This window comes from Plecotus auritus (assembly GCF_963455305.1).
Source record: "Plecotus auritus genome assembly, chromosome: 8".
NCBI classification, from domain to species: Eukaryota; Metazoa; Chordata; class Mammalia; order Chiroptera; family Vespertilionidae; genus Plecotus; species Plecotus auritus.
In genome coordinates, this window is record NC_137782.1 from 108,683,267 (window position 1) to 108,699,959 (window position 16,693).

The 16,693-nt window shown below is 43.0% G+C and overlaps 1 protein-coding gene across 3 annotated transcripts in view; it reads right to left on the reverse strand.

The window, feature by feature from the left end:
• Positions 1–16,693, reverse strand: part of REV1 (REV1 DNA directed polymerase) — a 112,446-nt gene that overhangs the window by 56,506 nt on the left and 39,247 nt on the right. The window lies entirely within an intron of this gene.

Consider the following 16,693-nt stretch of genomic DNA (forward strand, 5'->3'; position numbering starts at 1 on the left):
ATACTAGTATCTTTTTTTAAAAATTGACAAATATAAAGTCATTTATGAATCAGATTACAGAGATTCCAATTAATCTTACAGCTCCTTCAGAATACAGCCCGTCCTCGAATAGCAACATTTTGTTATTGCATTAATGAGATGCCATAGGAAATGAACTTTCGTTTATATCAATCAGCGTATTATAAAACTGGTTATGTTATATGTCATTTCACTGAAAGTCAACAGAACCTATCGATAACATTCAGTGATGACTTACTATAATACAATAGTCAGAAGTCCACCTATACAAAAGGTAAATTAAACACTGCAGACCGAGAAACAGTGTAAATTTTTCAACTGTTTCAAAATATTTTATTCTCAATACAACTATTAAAAATATCTTAAAACAAAAATCAATGTAGTTTATGTTTTCCCATTAAAAAAATGTCTGACTCACTATAGTTCTGTTATAGCTGGCATTTAATACTAGCAATTAAACTAATTACTTTCAATAGCTTTTCTATTTATTTCACCTATTATCCTAATGAAAGCTCTAAATCACACCTCCCCTAGCAACAGTTGTGCCCTGGGTGGTGGTGGGGGGAGGGCAAGAGTCACAGGAGGCTTATGTATCTACTTTGTTGTTCAAGCAACAGATTTTCCATAAGCCCAAACAATATAGGTCCAAGTATTTAGATGAACACTTTTCTTTAAAAAAAAAAAAAAAAAAAATTTTTTCTTAAAAATTGATTTCAGAGAGGAAGGAAGAGGGAAGGGAGAGATGAGAGAGAATCATCGATCGGCTGCCTCCTGCACGCCCCCAACCGGGGACGAGCCCACAACCCAGGCATGTGCCTTTGACCGGAATCAAACTCGGGACCCTTCAGTCCACAGGCCAACGCTCTATCCACTGAGCCAAACCCGCCAGGGCTAGATGAACACTTTTATTATACCTATCTAATTAGATGAGTTTTAGACTTGAGAAAAATTTAAAAACTAAAAAAGCAAATCCAGATATGCCACGTTTAATTCATGGTAAATTCTACTGCGTAGATGTCATTTGATGTTACTGACCACACACACTGACATTGCCTGATAAGTGCAAGTCACATATGTTAAGATTTCTTGCCCTGACCAGTTTGGCTCAGTGGATAGAGCGTCGGCCTGTGAACTAAAAGGTCCCAGGTTCGATTCCGGTCAAGGGCATGTACCTTGGTTGCAGGCACATCCCCGGTAGGAGGTGTGCAGGAGGCAGCTAATCGATGTTTCTCTCTCATCGATGTTTCCAACTTTTTATCCCTCTCCCTTTCTCTCTGTAAAAAAAAAAAAAATCAATAAAATATATTTTTAAAAAGATTTCTAAAAAAAAGATTTTTAGTACCCTCAGTAAAATCATGAAATCATTTTAATAATACTTAATTTAACCCAATAGTTCCAAAACACTATCACTTCACCATGAGAGAGAAACATTGATCAGCTGCCTCCTGCACACCTCCTACCGGGGATGTGCCTGCAACCAAGGTACATGCCCTTGACCGGAATCGAACCTGGGACTCTTCAGTTCGCAGGCTGACACTCTATACACTGAGCCAAACTGGTTAGGGCTATTTCAAGTGTTTAAAACATGTGGCTAGAGGCTACCAAATTGGACATTGCACTAGAAAAATAAATGAAAACAATGTTTAAATAAAATTAGTTCAAAATTCATAAACGAAGATTTTCAGGGGTTGGGATCACAAAAACCAAGCTATCACCAGTATTATAACTAGAGGCCCAGTGCACAAATTCGTGCACAGGTGGGGTCCCTTGGCCTGGCCAGCGATTGAGGCCTATCGGGGGGTCCGGCCAGCCAGGGGGAGGGACCCCAGGACGTTGGCCGGCCAGGGGTGGGGCCATGGGAGGTTGGCTGTGGGAGCACACTGACCACCAGGGGCAGCTCTGCGTTGAGCATCTGCCCCCTGGTGGCCAGTGTGCATCATAGCAACTGGTTGACTGGTTGTTCTGGTCATTTGGTCGTAAATGTCACTTAGGCTTTTATATATATATAACTGTTATTATTATCTCTTATTCCAAAGCAGGAAGATGGAAGGAACTTCAGGGCTGCTCTCTACTTTAATTTTTTTTCAATCTATAATCTCACCTACAAGTCCTTCTCTTGATGCCCACCCTTCTGTACCTTTGCCTTCTAGAATGTCCTGGATGGACTGGCAACAATCCTATCTAATAAAAGAGTAATATGCAAATTAACCATCACTCCACTACAAAAATGGCGGCGCCCATAGCCACAAGATGGCGGCGCACAGTCCTCTTAGCCCCATCCGAGTCCCCCAGTCCGCCCAGTGGCGGCAGTCCGGGGTGTCCGGCTGGGAGGCACCAGCGCCCAGCCCGATCCCCGGCCACAGCCTGGGTTGGGGTCTCAGGCTGGCAGGGGCGCGCACCCCCGCCATGCAATCCTCTGCCACAGCCTGGGCTGGGGTCTCAGGCCAGCAGGGCCTCGCACCCAAGCCACGCGATTTCCCGGCCGCGGCGGCAGCCTGGGCTGGGTTCTCAGGCTGGCAGGGTTGCGCACCCCTGCCACGCGATCTTCTGCCACAGCCTGGGCTGGGTTCTCAGGCTGGCAGGGCCGCGCACCCCCACCACAGGATCTTCTGCCACAGCCTGGGCTGGGGTCTCAGGCTCGCAGGGCCGCGCACCCCCACCACATGATCTTCTGGCCAGCGGCGGCAGCCTGGGTTGGGGTCTCAGCCTGGCCGGGGTGCACTCCCTGCGGCGCGATCCCTGGCCAGCAGCGGCAGTCCAGGGTGTCCGGCTGCAAGGCACCCGCCCCCCACGCAGCGATCCCCGCCCAGTGGCGGCAGCCCGGGGTGTCAGGCTGGGAGGCACCAGCGCCTGGCGCGATCCCCGGCCATATCCTGGGCTGGGGTCTCAGCCTGGCCTGGGCGTGCACCCCCTGCAGTGCCATCCCAGGCCGGTCTGAGATGGCAGCCTGGGCTGGGGTCTCAGCCTGGCCAGGGAGCACACCCCCAATGGCGCCATCCCTGGCCAGGCTCATATGGTAGCCTGGGCTGGGGTCTCAGCCTGGCTGGGCTGAGGCGGCAGCCTGGGCTGAGGTCTCAGCCTGGTCGGGGCGCGCACCCCCCACTGTGCCATCCCTGGCCAGGTGTGGTAGCCTGGGCTGGGGTCTCAGCCTGGCTGGGGTGCGATCCCCTTCCAGCAGTGGCAGCCTGGGGTCTCAACCACTGAGTCACACCAGCCAGGCAGATATGGAGAAATCTTAAATGTTTCTTTTTTAAAAATATATATTTTATTGACTTTTTACAGAGAGGAAGGGAAAAGGATAGAGAGCTAGAAACATCTATGAGAGAGAAACATCTATCAGCTGCCTCCTGCACACTCCCCACTGGGTATGTGCCCCCAACCAAGGTACATGCCCTTGACCAGAATCGAACCTGGGACCCTTGAGTCTGCAGGCCGATGCTCCATCCACTGAGCCAAACCAGTTAGGGCTGTCCAATATGCTAAAGAAAAAACCCTATCTAATAAACAGGGAATATGCACGGGAGGGCATTTGGGGGTGACCGGGTTGTCAGGGGAGGGCAGTTGGGAATGATCAGGCTGGCAGGGGAGCAGTTAGGCATCGATCAGGCTGGCAGGGGAGTGGTTAGGGGGTGATCAGGCTGGCAGGCAGAAGTGGTTAGGGGCAATCAGGCAGGCAGGCGAGAAGTTGGGAGCCAGCAGTCCTAGATTGTGAAAGGGATGTCCGATTGCCTGGATTGGGCCTAAATAGGCAGTCAGACATTGCCCGAGGGGTCCCAGATTGGAGAGGGTGCAGGTTGGGCTGAGGGACACCCCCCCCCCCCGCAGTGCACGAATTTCGTGCACCGGGCCTCTAGTAAGAGAATGAAAAATCAAATTCAGGGAAATTCTATATTCTCTAAATCTTTACAACTGGTGTTACACTAGAGAATGTCACAACTAAAAAAACCTTTTGAGCTCTAATAAATATTTCATTTCCCAAACTGGTATAAATGAGATTAATCAAGTTAAACAGTCTGGACCAATTCAAATAAAAATTAACATTCCTCAAACCCCATTACACATTCTCACTGTACTATTTTTAAATACATTAGGGTATAAAAAAGGTAACTGAATCACCAAAAAAATCACTATCACAGATTATCACTGACATTTTGGTGAAGATCCTTTAAGTAAACAGTGACTCTGAGGCTGGGTGGCTCCCAAGATGACTTTACGGGAGGAGGGGAGGGGGATATAACATTGGTTCTAAAAATAGATTATTAAAGGAACATGTGGCAATCAAATTTTTTCCTTAAAGCTCTATTAAATTTTTAAACATGTAAATTATTGTTCATTAATAAAGTTTCTTATAAATGGCATCAATTTTAGGCACATTAACAAATCAAAAACTGGAGAGATTAAGGTAACTTTCTAAAGTCACACACAGCTAGTGGGACAGCCACAATTCAAGTGCCGGTCTATCTCCCAAAAACTCATACTTGATCAGCCTTACCATGATACAACCCTGGATGCAACGTCTGGTTTCCAGTTGCAGGTTAACAATGAAAAGTCTTGGGCAATGACTCATCTCACTTAGCCTGTTTCTGAATTGACAAAATGAGAGGCTAGACTTGGTATTTAAGATCCCTTACATAGCTGTTGTACAATTTCTATGCACTAAAAGTATTATCTCCAGCAAACAAAATTTGCAGATTATTTCAAAAGTTTGTGAGAGAAAGCAAAGCAAGTCACATCACAACCAATTTTATGGGTAAAAAAAACTAAAGCAGAAAAAAATGTAAATGAGGAAAAAAATACACACACACACACAATTCATATATTTTGATTACCTAATAAACTACAATGTCTTACAAACGTAATAGGTACAAAATTCAAGAAGTTTAAAGTCATGAAATGCAAAGTATTTAAAGCAAATAATGTTTCTGTTATGGCCAGTATAAAACATGTGGTATAAGGGAAAACACAGTGAACTGAAGACCAAAAGTCCTGATTTTAGTTTGGCTCTGCCATAATTAACTGGGTGACATTAAGAAGTTTTCTAGCCCTAGCTGGTTTGGCTCAGTGGATAGAGCATCGGCTTGTGGACTGAAGGGTCCCAGGTTCGATTCCGGTCAAGGGCACATGCCCGGGTTGCAGGCTCCATCCCCACTGGGGGGCGTGCAGGAGGCAGCCTATCAATGATTCTCTCTCATCATTGATGTTTCCATCTCTCTCTCCCTCTCTCTGAAATCAATATATCCACATATATGGATATGTAAAGAAGTTTTATTTAGAAACACAAGATCCAGAGAAAACAACTAATTAATAATACTTTTCACCTAAAACTGTGTTTCTCACTGAACAGGACTGTACAATTTAAAAGACTTACAAATATCTTAGAAAGCTTTGCAAACCTATACAATATGTTTCCTAAGGAAAACCAGTGGTAACTCAGGAAATAAAATACCAAGAGTACTGACTGATTGAGGAGGCACTGTCTAGTCTAGTAAAAGGGAGGTGGGGTGAGTGCTGCTGGATTGTCTTCTCAGCCCAATTCTGCATATTTCAAAGCAAAACTTAAGAATACAGGTGGTTACACTTCTTGAGCAATAGGATGTGGAAAGTTGTTAATTTATGCAAGAGACAAAGTAATCTTGGTCAAAAAATGAGAAAAGTCTAACTGAACATTAAGGTTTCACATTTTAATTTTAAAAAAGTGTACTATTTTAAGATGTAGAACTGATACAAGGGCAAGATAGGAAAAAGAAGTCTCAAATGACTAAGCTAAATGAATGTCTTTTCCTTTTTAAATTTTAGTTTATTATATTTAGTTCTACCTCTTTCCCCTCAAAACAGCTGCCTCAAACAACACACAAGTATGGAGAGCAGAACAAAGTGGGGACAGTTCTGCTCCATTTCATTAGGTCAGACTATGTACCTCAAGTATTTGATTCCATTTATGATTAAATATATGCCAGACCCTGACCAACTTCATTAGAGAAGCACAGTAAAATTAAACCAGGATTAATCTTTTATAGACCTCAAGCCAAGTCATGCTGGCTAATAAGCATTTACTAATGTGCAGTCATGTACAAAACACCAAAGGAAACAAATTAAGAAACTGTTCTGCCCTAATGAAGGAAACATATGGAGAGAGACATTTAAACCAAGGATTTTCAATGTTTTTAAATAGCAGAACCCTTAATTTCAAATGAACTCTTACAATAAATCCCCCAAAATACCAAGCAAATAAAAGTAGTAATATAAAGTTTATTATGAAAGTTCAATTAGTAATATATACTCATTGCCATTTTGCATTTCAGCATAGTACTGAGGAAATCCTGACTCACACACATTAGAACTATTAACATTTGCAATTATTTAAAAGATACTAAGTATCTTCTCAATCCAGTTTAAAATTATATTCCATAATACTCCTACTGTGAATTTCATAGAACATTCTTTGAGATTATTCTGTATTTCATGAAGTTCCAGGATTACCTGAAACAAACTACAGTAAGAGACAATTAAGCATAGTAAAAGTAAAAGGCACATATCAAACACAAGGCCACACTTTAGGCCTAAAGCTCTGAAAGTGAAACTGTAGCACAGCAAAGGCCACTGCATCACACCAGAGAGCCACGTGAAGACCACTTTCACGTCTCCGGGCACAGCTTATAAAGAGTTTTGCTCGTCTGGTTAAAACAATTCTATTAACAATTTTTAAATCTTGTACAAAGCATCCCTTAATAGATAATAGAGAAAACATTCATTTTGTCACCATTTCATTCTGCATATCCAAAGAACTTGATTAAATGTTGGTTGTGGACCACCACCTCCACAGTGGTTAGCTTCAGGACCTCTGCAGTGAGTGGCTGAGCACACAATACCCTGGCCAAAGTTGCACTGCCTCAACTGCAGACTCCGAGACCCTGCCTCCCTGGCCATGGGCTCCAGAATCTCTGCATTGAGTTGCACACCAGTGACACTTCAGGCGACCCTTGCAACAGGAGCTGGGATCCCGAGCACATCAACAACAGCTTGCATGATGAGGTCAGGGATGAATCAAATATAAAACAACCTGTGAGGAGACTCCATCCATGAACAGGACAATAACATTCAAGACCGAACTACACCAGGAAACCCAAAAATCTCAAGTAGGGGGCTTTCCTAGAACACCCAGCTCAGGAGATCTGAGAGACAGCATCACTGGGTCCACAAAACCTACTACATAGGACCAATCTCCCCCCAAAAATCTGGGTGGCATAGCAGTTTGATCAGAGACATAGAAACAAATATAATGGGGTAACAAAAATGGGGAGACAAAGAAACAGTCCCCAAAGGAAAGAAAAGGGGGACTCACCAGAAAAGGAACTAAATGAAATGCAGACAAGTTGTCAGAGAAACAATTCAGAGTAATGGTTACAAGGATGCTCAAACATTTGGATGACAAATACATGCAACTCAATGAGAATTATAAGGAGCTGAATGAGAATTTCACCAACATGATCAAGAATGAGGATATGATGAATAACACAGCTGCAATAAGGAACACAATGGAAGGTTTCAACAGTAGACTAGAAGAAGCTGAGGACTGAATCAGAAGCTGAGGACCAAATCAGCGAGTTAGAAGACAAGATATAAATAAGCACCCAAGCAGAGCCACACCTAGAAAAAAAATTAAAAAGCAGGAGGAGAGTCTAAGAGAGCTTTGGGACAACTTGAAATGAAACAACATATGCATAATACGGGTGTCAGAAGGACAGGAAGCTGAGCAAAGAAGAGGAAACCTATTTGAAGAAATAATGACAGAAAACTTCCCAGACTGGGGGAAAAAAAGTCACACAAGTCCAAGAAGCACAGAGTCCCGAGCAAGATGAACCCAAAAGGACCCACTACAAGACACATCGTAAGTAAATTGGCAAATGTAAGAGACAAACAGGGAACCTTAAAGGCTGCAAAAGAAACAGAAAGTTACCTACAAGGGAACTCCCATTAGACTATGAACTGATTTCTCAACAGAAACACATCAGGCCAGAAAAGAATGGAATGAAGTATACAAAGTGATGAAAGGCAAGGGACTAATTCCAAGAATACTCTATCCAGCAAGGCTATCATTCAAAAATGAAGGTGAAACTAGGCACTTCACAGACAAAAAAAGACTAAGGGAGTTTACAACCAAACCAGCAAAGCAAGAAATGCTAAAGGGACTGCCGTAAAAAAAGAAACAGAAAGTGAAGAAGGAACACAAAGAATAAAAATGGCAACAAATAAGTAACTATCAATAATAACCTTAAACATAAATGGATTAAATGCTCCAATCAAAAGACATAGGGTAGGTGAGTGAATAAGAAAACATGACCCAAATATATGCTGTGTACAAGAGACCCACCTTAGAACAAAGGATTGAAAGTGAAGCGATGGGAAAAATTTTTTCAGGCAAATGGAAATGAAACAAACAAAAAAAGCTAGGGTAGCAATCCTCATACATAAAAACACTGGGTCATAACGTCCGGTAACAACCGAGGTTCGACCAACCAAAGTCAGTCCTGCAGTCAGCGCTGGGTTGCCATGGCAACCCAGCGCTGACGGCTTCCGCTGCAGGCGCAGTGTCTCAAAACTGACTGCTGAGGGGGCTGCGAATCAGGGCCAGAAAGAGGCCTGAAGAGAGAAGCAGGGACTGATCGTTGCCTCTGTGGCAGCTTTTGATCAGGACTTGACTCTCTCTTTCTCTCCCAGTCTGGCCAGCAGCCGCGCCTCCATTTCTCTCCAGGCCTCCTCCAGGGCTGCTGATCAGCCCTGCCTTTCTGATCAGGCCCCGTTGATAGGCCCAGAGACGCTGACTGGCATACAAACCGACCAATCAGAACCAAATTGCCTGGCGGAAGAGGGCAGTTGGGGGCGAGATCAGGCCTGCAGGAGAGGGCAGTTGGGGGTGAGATCAGGGCGGCAGGGGAGGGCAGTGGGCAACCAGGCCAGCAGGGGAGGGCAGTTGGGGGCAAGACCAGGCCAGCAGGGGAGGGCAGTTTGGGGGTGAGATCAGGCCGGCAGGGGAGGGCAGTTGGGGGCGAGATCAGGCAGGCAGAGGCAGTTGGGGCGAGATCAGGCCACCAGGGGAGAGCAGTTGGGGGTAAGATCAGGCCGGCAGGGGAGGGCAGTTAGGAGTGATCAGGCAGGCAGGCAGAGGCAGTTAGGGGCAATCAAGCAGAGGCAGTTACAGGTGATCAGGCAGGCAGGCAGATGAACGGTTAGGAGCCAGTGGTCCTAGATTGCGAGAGGGATGTCTGCTCAGTGGATAAAGAGTGTCAGCCTACGGACTAAAGGGTCCCAGGTTCGATTCTGGCCAAGGGCACATGCCTGAGTTGCAGGCTCAATCCCCAGTAGGGGGTATGCAGGAGGCAGCTAATCAATGATTCTCTCTCATCATTGATGTTTCTATCTCTCTCTATCCCTCTCCCTTCCTTTCTAAAATCAACAAAAATACATTTTTTAAAAAAATGATTGGGTTACCAAAAGAGATCAAAGAAGAAATAAAAAAAACATCCTGGAAACAAATGACAATGAAAACACAACAATCCAAAATCTATGGGACATGGTGAAAGCAGTCCTGAGAGGGAAGTTCATAGCACTACAGGCCCACTTCAAAAAAAAACAAGAAACATTGGTAATTATCTAACCCTACAACTTAAAAAATTACAAAGAGAGCACTAAGAAAAGCCTAGAGTAAGTAGAAGGAAGGAAATAAAGATTAGAATGGAAAAACAAATGACAGAGACCAAAAAATAAAAATAAAAAAATACAAAAAAATCAATAGAACCAAGAGCTGATTCTTTGAAAAGATAAACAAGATTGATGAACCTCTAGCCAGGCTCACCAAGAAGCAAAGAGAGAGGACCCAAATAAACAAAATCAGAAATGAAAGAGGTGAAGTTAACAACCAACCCCATAGAAATAAAAAGGATCATAAAAAGAAAACACTACGAACAACTCTATTCCAACAAAATGAACAACCTAGACGAAATGGACGTATTCCTGGAAAAATACAATCTTCCAAAAATGAATCAGGAAGAATAAAAAAATCTGAATAGGCTGATAACTACTGATGAAATTGAAGCAGTAATCAAAAACTCCAAACAAACAAAAGCCCTGGTCCAGAGGGATTCACAGGGGAGTTTTACCAAATACTCAAAGAATAACTAATGCCTCTACTCCTCAAACTATTCCAAAAAATTCAAGAGGCAGAAACACTTCCAAACTCTTTCTATGAAGCTAGCATTACCCTAATTCCAAAAACAGATGAAGACATGACAAAAAAAAAAAAAAAAAAAAAAGAGAGAGAGAATTATAGGCCAATATACCTGGTGAACATAGATGTTAAAATCATCAAAAAAAATTTTAGCAAATCAGATCCAGCAATACATTAAAAAGATAATACATCATAACCAAGTGGGATTTATTCGGGGATGCAAGTCTGGTACAATATCCTCAAATCAATAAATGTGATACAGCACATGAATAGATTGCCACACAAAAATCACACAATCATATTAATTGATGTAGAAAAGCATTTGACAAAGTCCAACACCCTTTTTTGATAAAAACTCTCAGCAAAGTGAGAACAAAGGAAATATACCTCAACATAATAAAGGTCATATATGAAAATCCTACAGCCAACATCATACTCAATGGGCAAAAACTAAAACCATTTCCCCTAAGAATACTAACAAGACAGGGATGCCCTCTTTCACTCTTGTTGAACATAGGTCTGGAAGTCCTGGCCATAGTGAGCAGATAAGAAATAAAAAGCATCCAATGAGAAAGGAGGAAGGAAAACTCTCATTATTTGCAGATGACATGATACTATACACAGAAAACCCTAAAGACTCCTTCAAAAAAACTAATAGAATTAATAAATGAATTTGGAAATGTAGCAGGATACAAAATGAATGCCCAAAAATCCATAGCATCTTTATACACCAATAGTGAACGCTCACAAAGAGAAACTAAAAAAATAATCCCATTTACCATTGCAACAAAAAAATTTAAGATATGTAGGAATAAACTTAACCAAAGAGGTAAAAAAACTTGTACTTTGAAAACTACAGTACACTGAAAAAAAAACCCAACAGGAATATATATAGAGGCCCAGTGCACGAAATTCATGAATGGGGGGTGTGTGTCCCTTAGCCCAGCCTGTACCCTCTCCAATCTGGGACCCCTACCAGGATCGGGCCTAAACAGGCAGTCGGACATCCCTCGCACAATCCAGGACTGCTGCCTCCCAACTGCTCGCCTGCCTGCCAGCCTGATTGATGCCTTACTGCTCCCCTGCCAACCTGTTTGCCTGTAACTGCCCTCCCCTGCAGGCCTGGTACCCTCCAACTGCTCTCCCCTGCAGGCCTGGGTCCCCCCCAATTGCCCTTCCCTGCAGGCCCGGTTGCCCCCAACTTCCCTCCTCTGCCGGCCTGGTCACCCCTAACTGCCCTCCCCTGCAGGCTTGACTGCCCCCAACTGCCCTCCCTTGCAGGCCTGGTCCCTCCCAACTGCCCTCCCCTGCTGGCCATCTTGTGGTGGCCATCTTGTGTCCACATGGGGGCAGGATCTTTGACCACATGGGGGCAGCCATCTTGTGTGTTGGAGTGATGGTCAATCTGCATATTACTCTTTTATTAAATAGGTTAGAGGCCTGGTGTACGGGTGGGGGACAGCTGGTTTGCCCTGAAGGGTGTCCCGGATCAGGGTGGGGGTTCCCTTGGGGCATGGGGCGGTCTGGGCGAGGAGCCTGTGGTGGTTTGCAGGCCGGCCACACCCCCTGGTGACCCAAGCAGAGGCCCTGGTATCTGGGATTTATTTATCTTCTATAATTGAAACTTTGTAGCCTTGAGTGGATGCCTGGGCCTGCCAGGGTGTGCGGAAAGCTTGGCTTCCTCCATCGCCGGGGGCAACTCAAGCCTCCTGCTCACTCCGTGGCCGCAGCCAGCTTAGTTGGGTTAATTTGCATACTCGCTCCTGATTGGGTGGTGAGCGTGGCTTTTGGGTGTAGCAGCGTGATGGTTAATTTGCATATTACTCTTTTATTACATAGGATAAGTGGAAGAATATACCATGTTCATGGATTGGTAAAATCAACATCATTAAAATGTCCTGATTATCCAAAGCAATCTAGATTCAATGCAATCCCTATTAAAATACAAAAGACATATCTCACAGACCTAGAATACTCCAAAAATTTATATGGAACCAAAAAAGACCCCTAATAGCTGCAGCAATCTTGAGGAAGAAGAACAAAGCTGGAGGAATCACAATACCAGGTATCAAGTTATATTACAAAGCCACTGTACTCAACAGCCTGGTACTGGCACAAGAATAGGCATACATTTCAATAAAACAGAACAAAGAACCTAGAAACCAACCTACACCATTATGCTCAATTAATAATTGACAGAGAAGGCAAAAGCATACATTGGAGCACAGACAGTTTCCTCAATAAATAGTGTTTGGAAAATTGGGTAGATAGATACAAAAAAAATATGAAACTAGACCACCAATTTACACCATACAGAAGAATAAACTCAAAATGGATAACAGACTTAAATGTAAATTGTGAAACCATAAAAGACCTAGAAGAACCCATAGGCAGCAAAATCTCAGACATCCTTCGTAGTGATATGTTTATGGATACATCTCATAGGACAATGAAAATGAAGGAGAAAATAAACAAATGGGACTACATGAAAATAAAAAGCTTCTGAACAGCAAAAGAAACCATCATCAAAATAACAAAAGAGTCCACACTACATGGGAGAACATATTTGGCAATGAAACATCTGATAAGGGGTTAATCTCCAAAATATATAGGGAACTCATACAACTTAACAACATTAAGACAAATAATCCAATTTAAAAATGGGCAAAGGACCTAAATAGACACTTCTCCAAAGTGGACATACAGAAAGCCAAGAGACATATGAAAAAAATGCTCAAGAATCCAAGAAATGCAAATTAAAACAACAATAAGATATAATTTCACACCTGTCAAAATGGCTATCATCAACAAATCAACAAATGACAAGTATTGGTGAGGTTGTGGAGAAAAGGGAACCCTAGTACACTGCTGGTGGGAATGCAGACTGGTACAGCCACTATGGAACAGTATGAAGTTTCCTCAAAACATTAAAAATGGAACTCCCATTTGACCCAGTGATCCCACTTCTAGGAATATATCCTAAGAAACCTGAAACACTCATCAGAAAGAATATATGCACCCCTATGTTCATAGCAGCACAATTTACAATAGCTAAGACTTGGAACAGCCTAAGTGCCCATCAGTAGATGAGTAGATAAAAAAACTATGGTATATTTACGCAATGGACTATGCAGCAATAAGAAAGAACTCTTACCATTTATAACAGCATGGATGGACCTGGAGAGTATTATGCTGAGCAAAATAAGCTAGTCAGAGAAAGATAAGTATCACATGATTTCACTCATATGTGGAATCTAATGAACCAAATAAACTGATGATCAAAAATAGACCCAGAGTCATAGAAGCATGAACAGACTGCTGAACCTCAGAGGGAAGGCAGGGGAGGGTGGGTGGTAAGAGATAAATCAGCATGTTGATCAAAATTAAAGAATGTAAAGGTGAAAATGTAGGTTAGAATTAGGACAAGAATGTCTTTAGCGATTTTCACTAGAAAATACATATTTATCCAAGACCCAGGTAAAAAAAGCCAATTCCTCTATAAAGGAATCATTCTAACGCTTGAAGGGAATTACCACTCTTCTGTACTGCCACCCACCCATTTCTTCTCTTTAGGTCTAACTCCCAGAGATTATTTATTCATCACAAAATCCACATTTTCCATGAACCACCATCTTGGTTCAAACACAGTTCCTAACACATAAGCAGCATACAAAATATATTTGTTCAATCAACTACAGTAGAGTAAAATGAGACAGAAGACCCATAGACTGAAAAACTCAACATTATAAAGATACCAATTCTCCCTAAATTGATCTATAGGTTAAAGTAATTCCTATCAAAATCCCAGCTAGGTATTTATTTTGTAGACAAAGACAATATTATTCTAAAATTTATATGGGAAGGCACAGGCTCTAGAATAGCTAATATAATCTTGACAAAGAATAAATAGAAATAATCACTCCACCTGATGTTTAGGCTTACTATGTAGATACGATCAGTCAAGACGACATGATATTGGTGAAGAGATAGACATACATCAATGGAATAAAACAGAGAACCTAGCAAAAGACCCACCAAATATGCCCCAACTGATTTCTGACAAAAGTACAAAAGTAACCCAACGGAGGAAGCACAGTTTTTTTTCAACAAATGGTGCTACAGCAACTGGATATCCATAGGCCAAGCACACAAAAAGTTAACTCAAAATTGTTCATAAACTTAAATGTAAAACATAAAACTATCAAATTTTTAGAAAAAAAATATTTTTAATCTAGCACTAAGCAGACTTTTAAGCTGAAAGCACATTCTTATATAAGGAAAGACTGACAAACTGGACCTAATCAAAATGAAAAACTTTTGTCCTACAAAAGACCACATGAAGAAGCTGAAAGAGAAATTACAGACTGAAGAAAATATTTGAGAACCACATATCTGACAAAGTAGTACCTAAACTACATAAAGAACTCATAAAACTCAACAGTAAAGAAACAATCCAATTAGAAAATAGGCAAAAGACGTGTATAGACATTTTACTGAAGAGGATATAAAGATGGCAAATAAACATCACTAGCCATCAGGCAAATGCAAATTAAAACTGCAATGAGATACTACTACTCACCTGTATTGAGGATGCATAGCAATCCTATCCCACATAATAAAACCCTAATATGCAAATCGACCGAACGGTGGAACGCTCGGTTGCTATGACTCACACTGACCACTGGGGGGCAGATGCTCAACGCAGGAGCTGCCCCCTGGTGGTCAGTGTGCTCCCACAGGGGGAGCGCCGCTCAGCCAGAAGCCAGGCTCACGGCTGGCGAGCGTAGCGGTGGTGGTAGGAGCCTCTCTCGCCTCCACTGCAGGCAGGAGGTAAGGAGCGAGGGGTCCTGGACTGCGAGAGCCCCAGACTGCGAGAGGGCACAGGCTGGGCTGAGGAACCCCCCAACAGTGGGCCTCTAGTTGTTATACAAAATAAAACCACAATGAGATATCACCACTACAATGTTTAAAATACAATACACAAATACTGTGAATGCACAGAAACTGGATCATTCAAATTGCTAATCTATACTAATAGATAATATGCAAATTGGTCACAACGCCCTCACAGTAACAACTGAACAGCAGGGCGACCAGGCCAACAGGGGGGTTAGCGAGGGACGACCAAACGACTGAACAGCAGGCTGTGTAGGGTGACCAGGATGGCAGGGGGGTTAGCAAGGGACGACCAAATGACTGACCAGCAGGCTGCATGGGGTGACCAGGCTGACAGGGGGGGCAGTGAGGGGCGACCAGGTCGGCAGAGGGGGGCATTGAGGGTGACCTGGATGGCAGAGGGGGCAGTGAGGGACAACCAGGCCAGCAGGGGGGCAGTGAGCGCCGACCAGGCCGGCAGAGGGGGGGCAGTTGGGGGTAACCAGGCCAGCAGGGGGGCAGTTGGGGGCGACCAGGCCGACGAGGTGGGGGAGCAGTTGGGGGCGACCAGGCCAGTGGGGGGGCAGTTCGGACAATCAGGCAGGCAGGCAGGTGAGCAATTAGGAGCCAGCAGTCCTGGATTGTGAGAGGGATGTCTAACTACCGGTTTCCATGGTAGCCGGACATCCCCCGAGGGTTCCCGGATTGGAGAGGATCCAGGCTGGGCTGAGGGGACCCCCTCCCCCTGTGCACAAATTTTGTGCACCGGGCCACTAGTGGGAATATAAAATAGTACAGTCACTTGAGAAAGTTTGTCAATTTCTTTAAAAAAAAGTGAACATGAAACCACCATGACCCAGCAACAGCACTCTTACGTACACAAGTGTTCATAGCCCAAACCAGGATATAACTCAGATGTTCTTAAACAGGTGAATGATTAACAAATTGTGGAATACCCAAAGGATAGAAGACAGTTCAGCAATAAAAAAGAAAAACCTACCGATACAATGACTTGGATAACTCTCCAGAGTATTATGCTCAGTGAAAAAAAAAAAAAAGCCAATCCCAAAAGATTACATATTTACATAACATTCTTAAAATGAAAACATATAGAAATGGAGCCCAAGAAAAACAAAGTTGGAGGAATCACAATCAAATTTCAAGTTATACTACAAAGCCACCGTAATCATAACAGCCTTGTACTGGCACAAGAAGAAGCATATAGATCAATTTAACAGAACAGAGAATGCAGAAATCAACCCAAGCCATTATGCTCAATTAATATTTGACAAAGAAGGCAATAGCATACAATGGAGTCAAGAGAGTCTATTCAATAAATGGTGTTGGGAAAATTGGACAGATATATGCAAATAAATGAAACTAGGCCACCAACTTACACCATACACAAGGATAAACTCAAACATATTTGGCAATGATACCTCTTATAAAGGGTTAACATCCAAATATGTAAGGAATTCATAAACTTAACAAAATTAAGACAAACAATTCAATTAAAAAATGAGCAAAGAAACTAAATAGACACTTCCCCAAAGAGGACATACAAGAAGGCCAAGA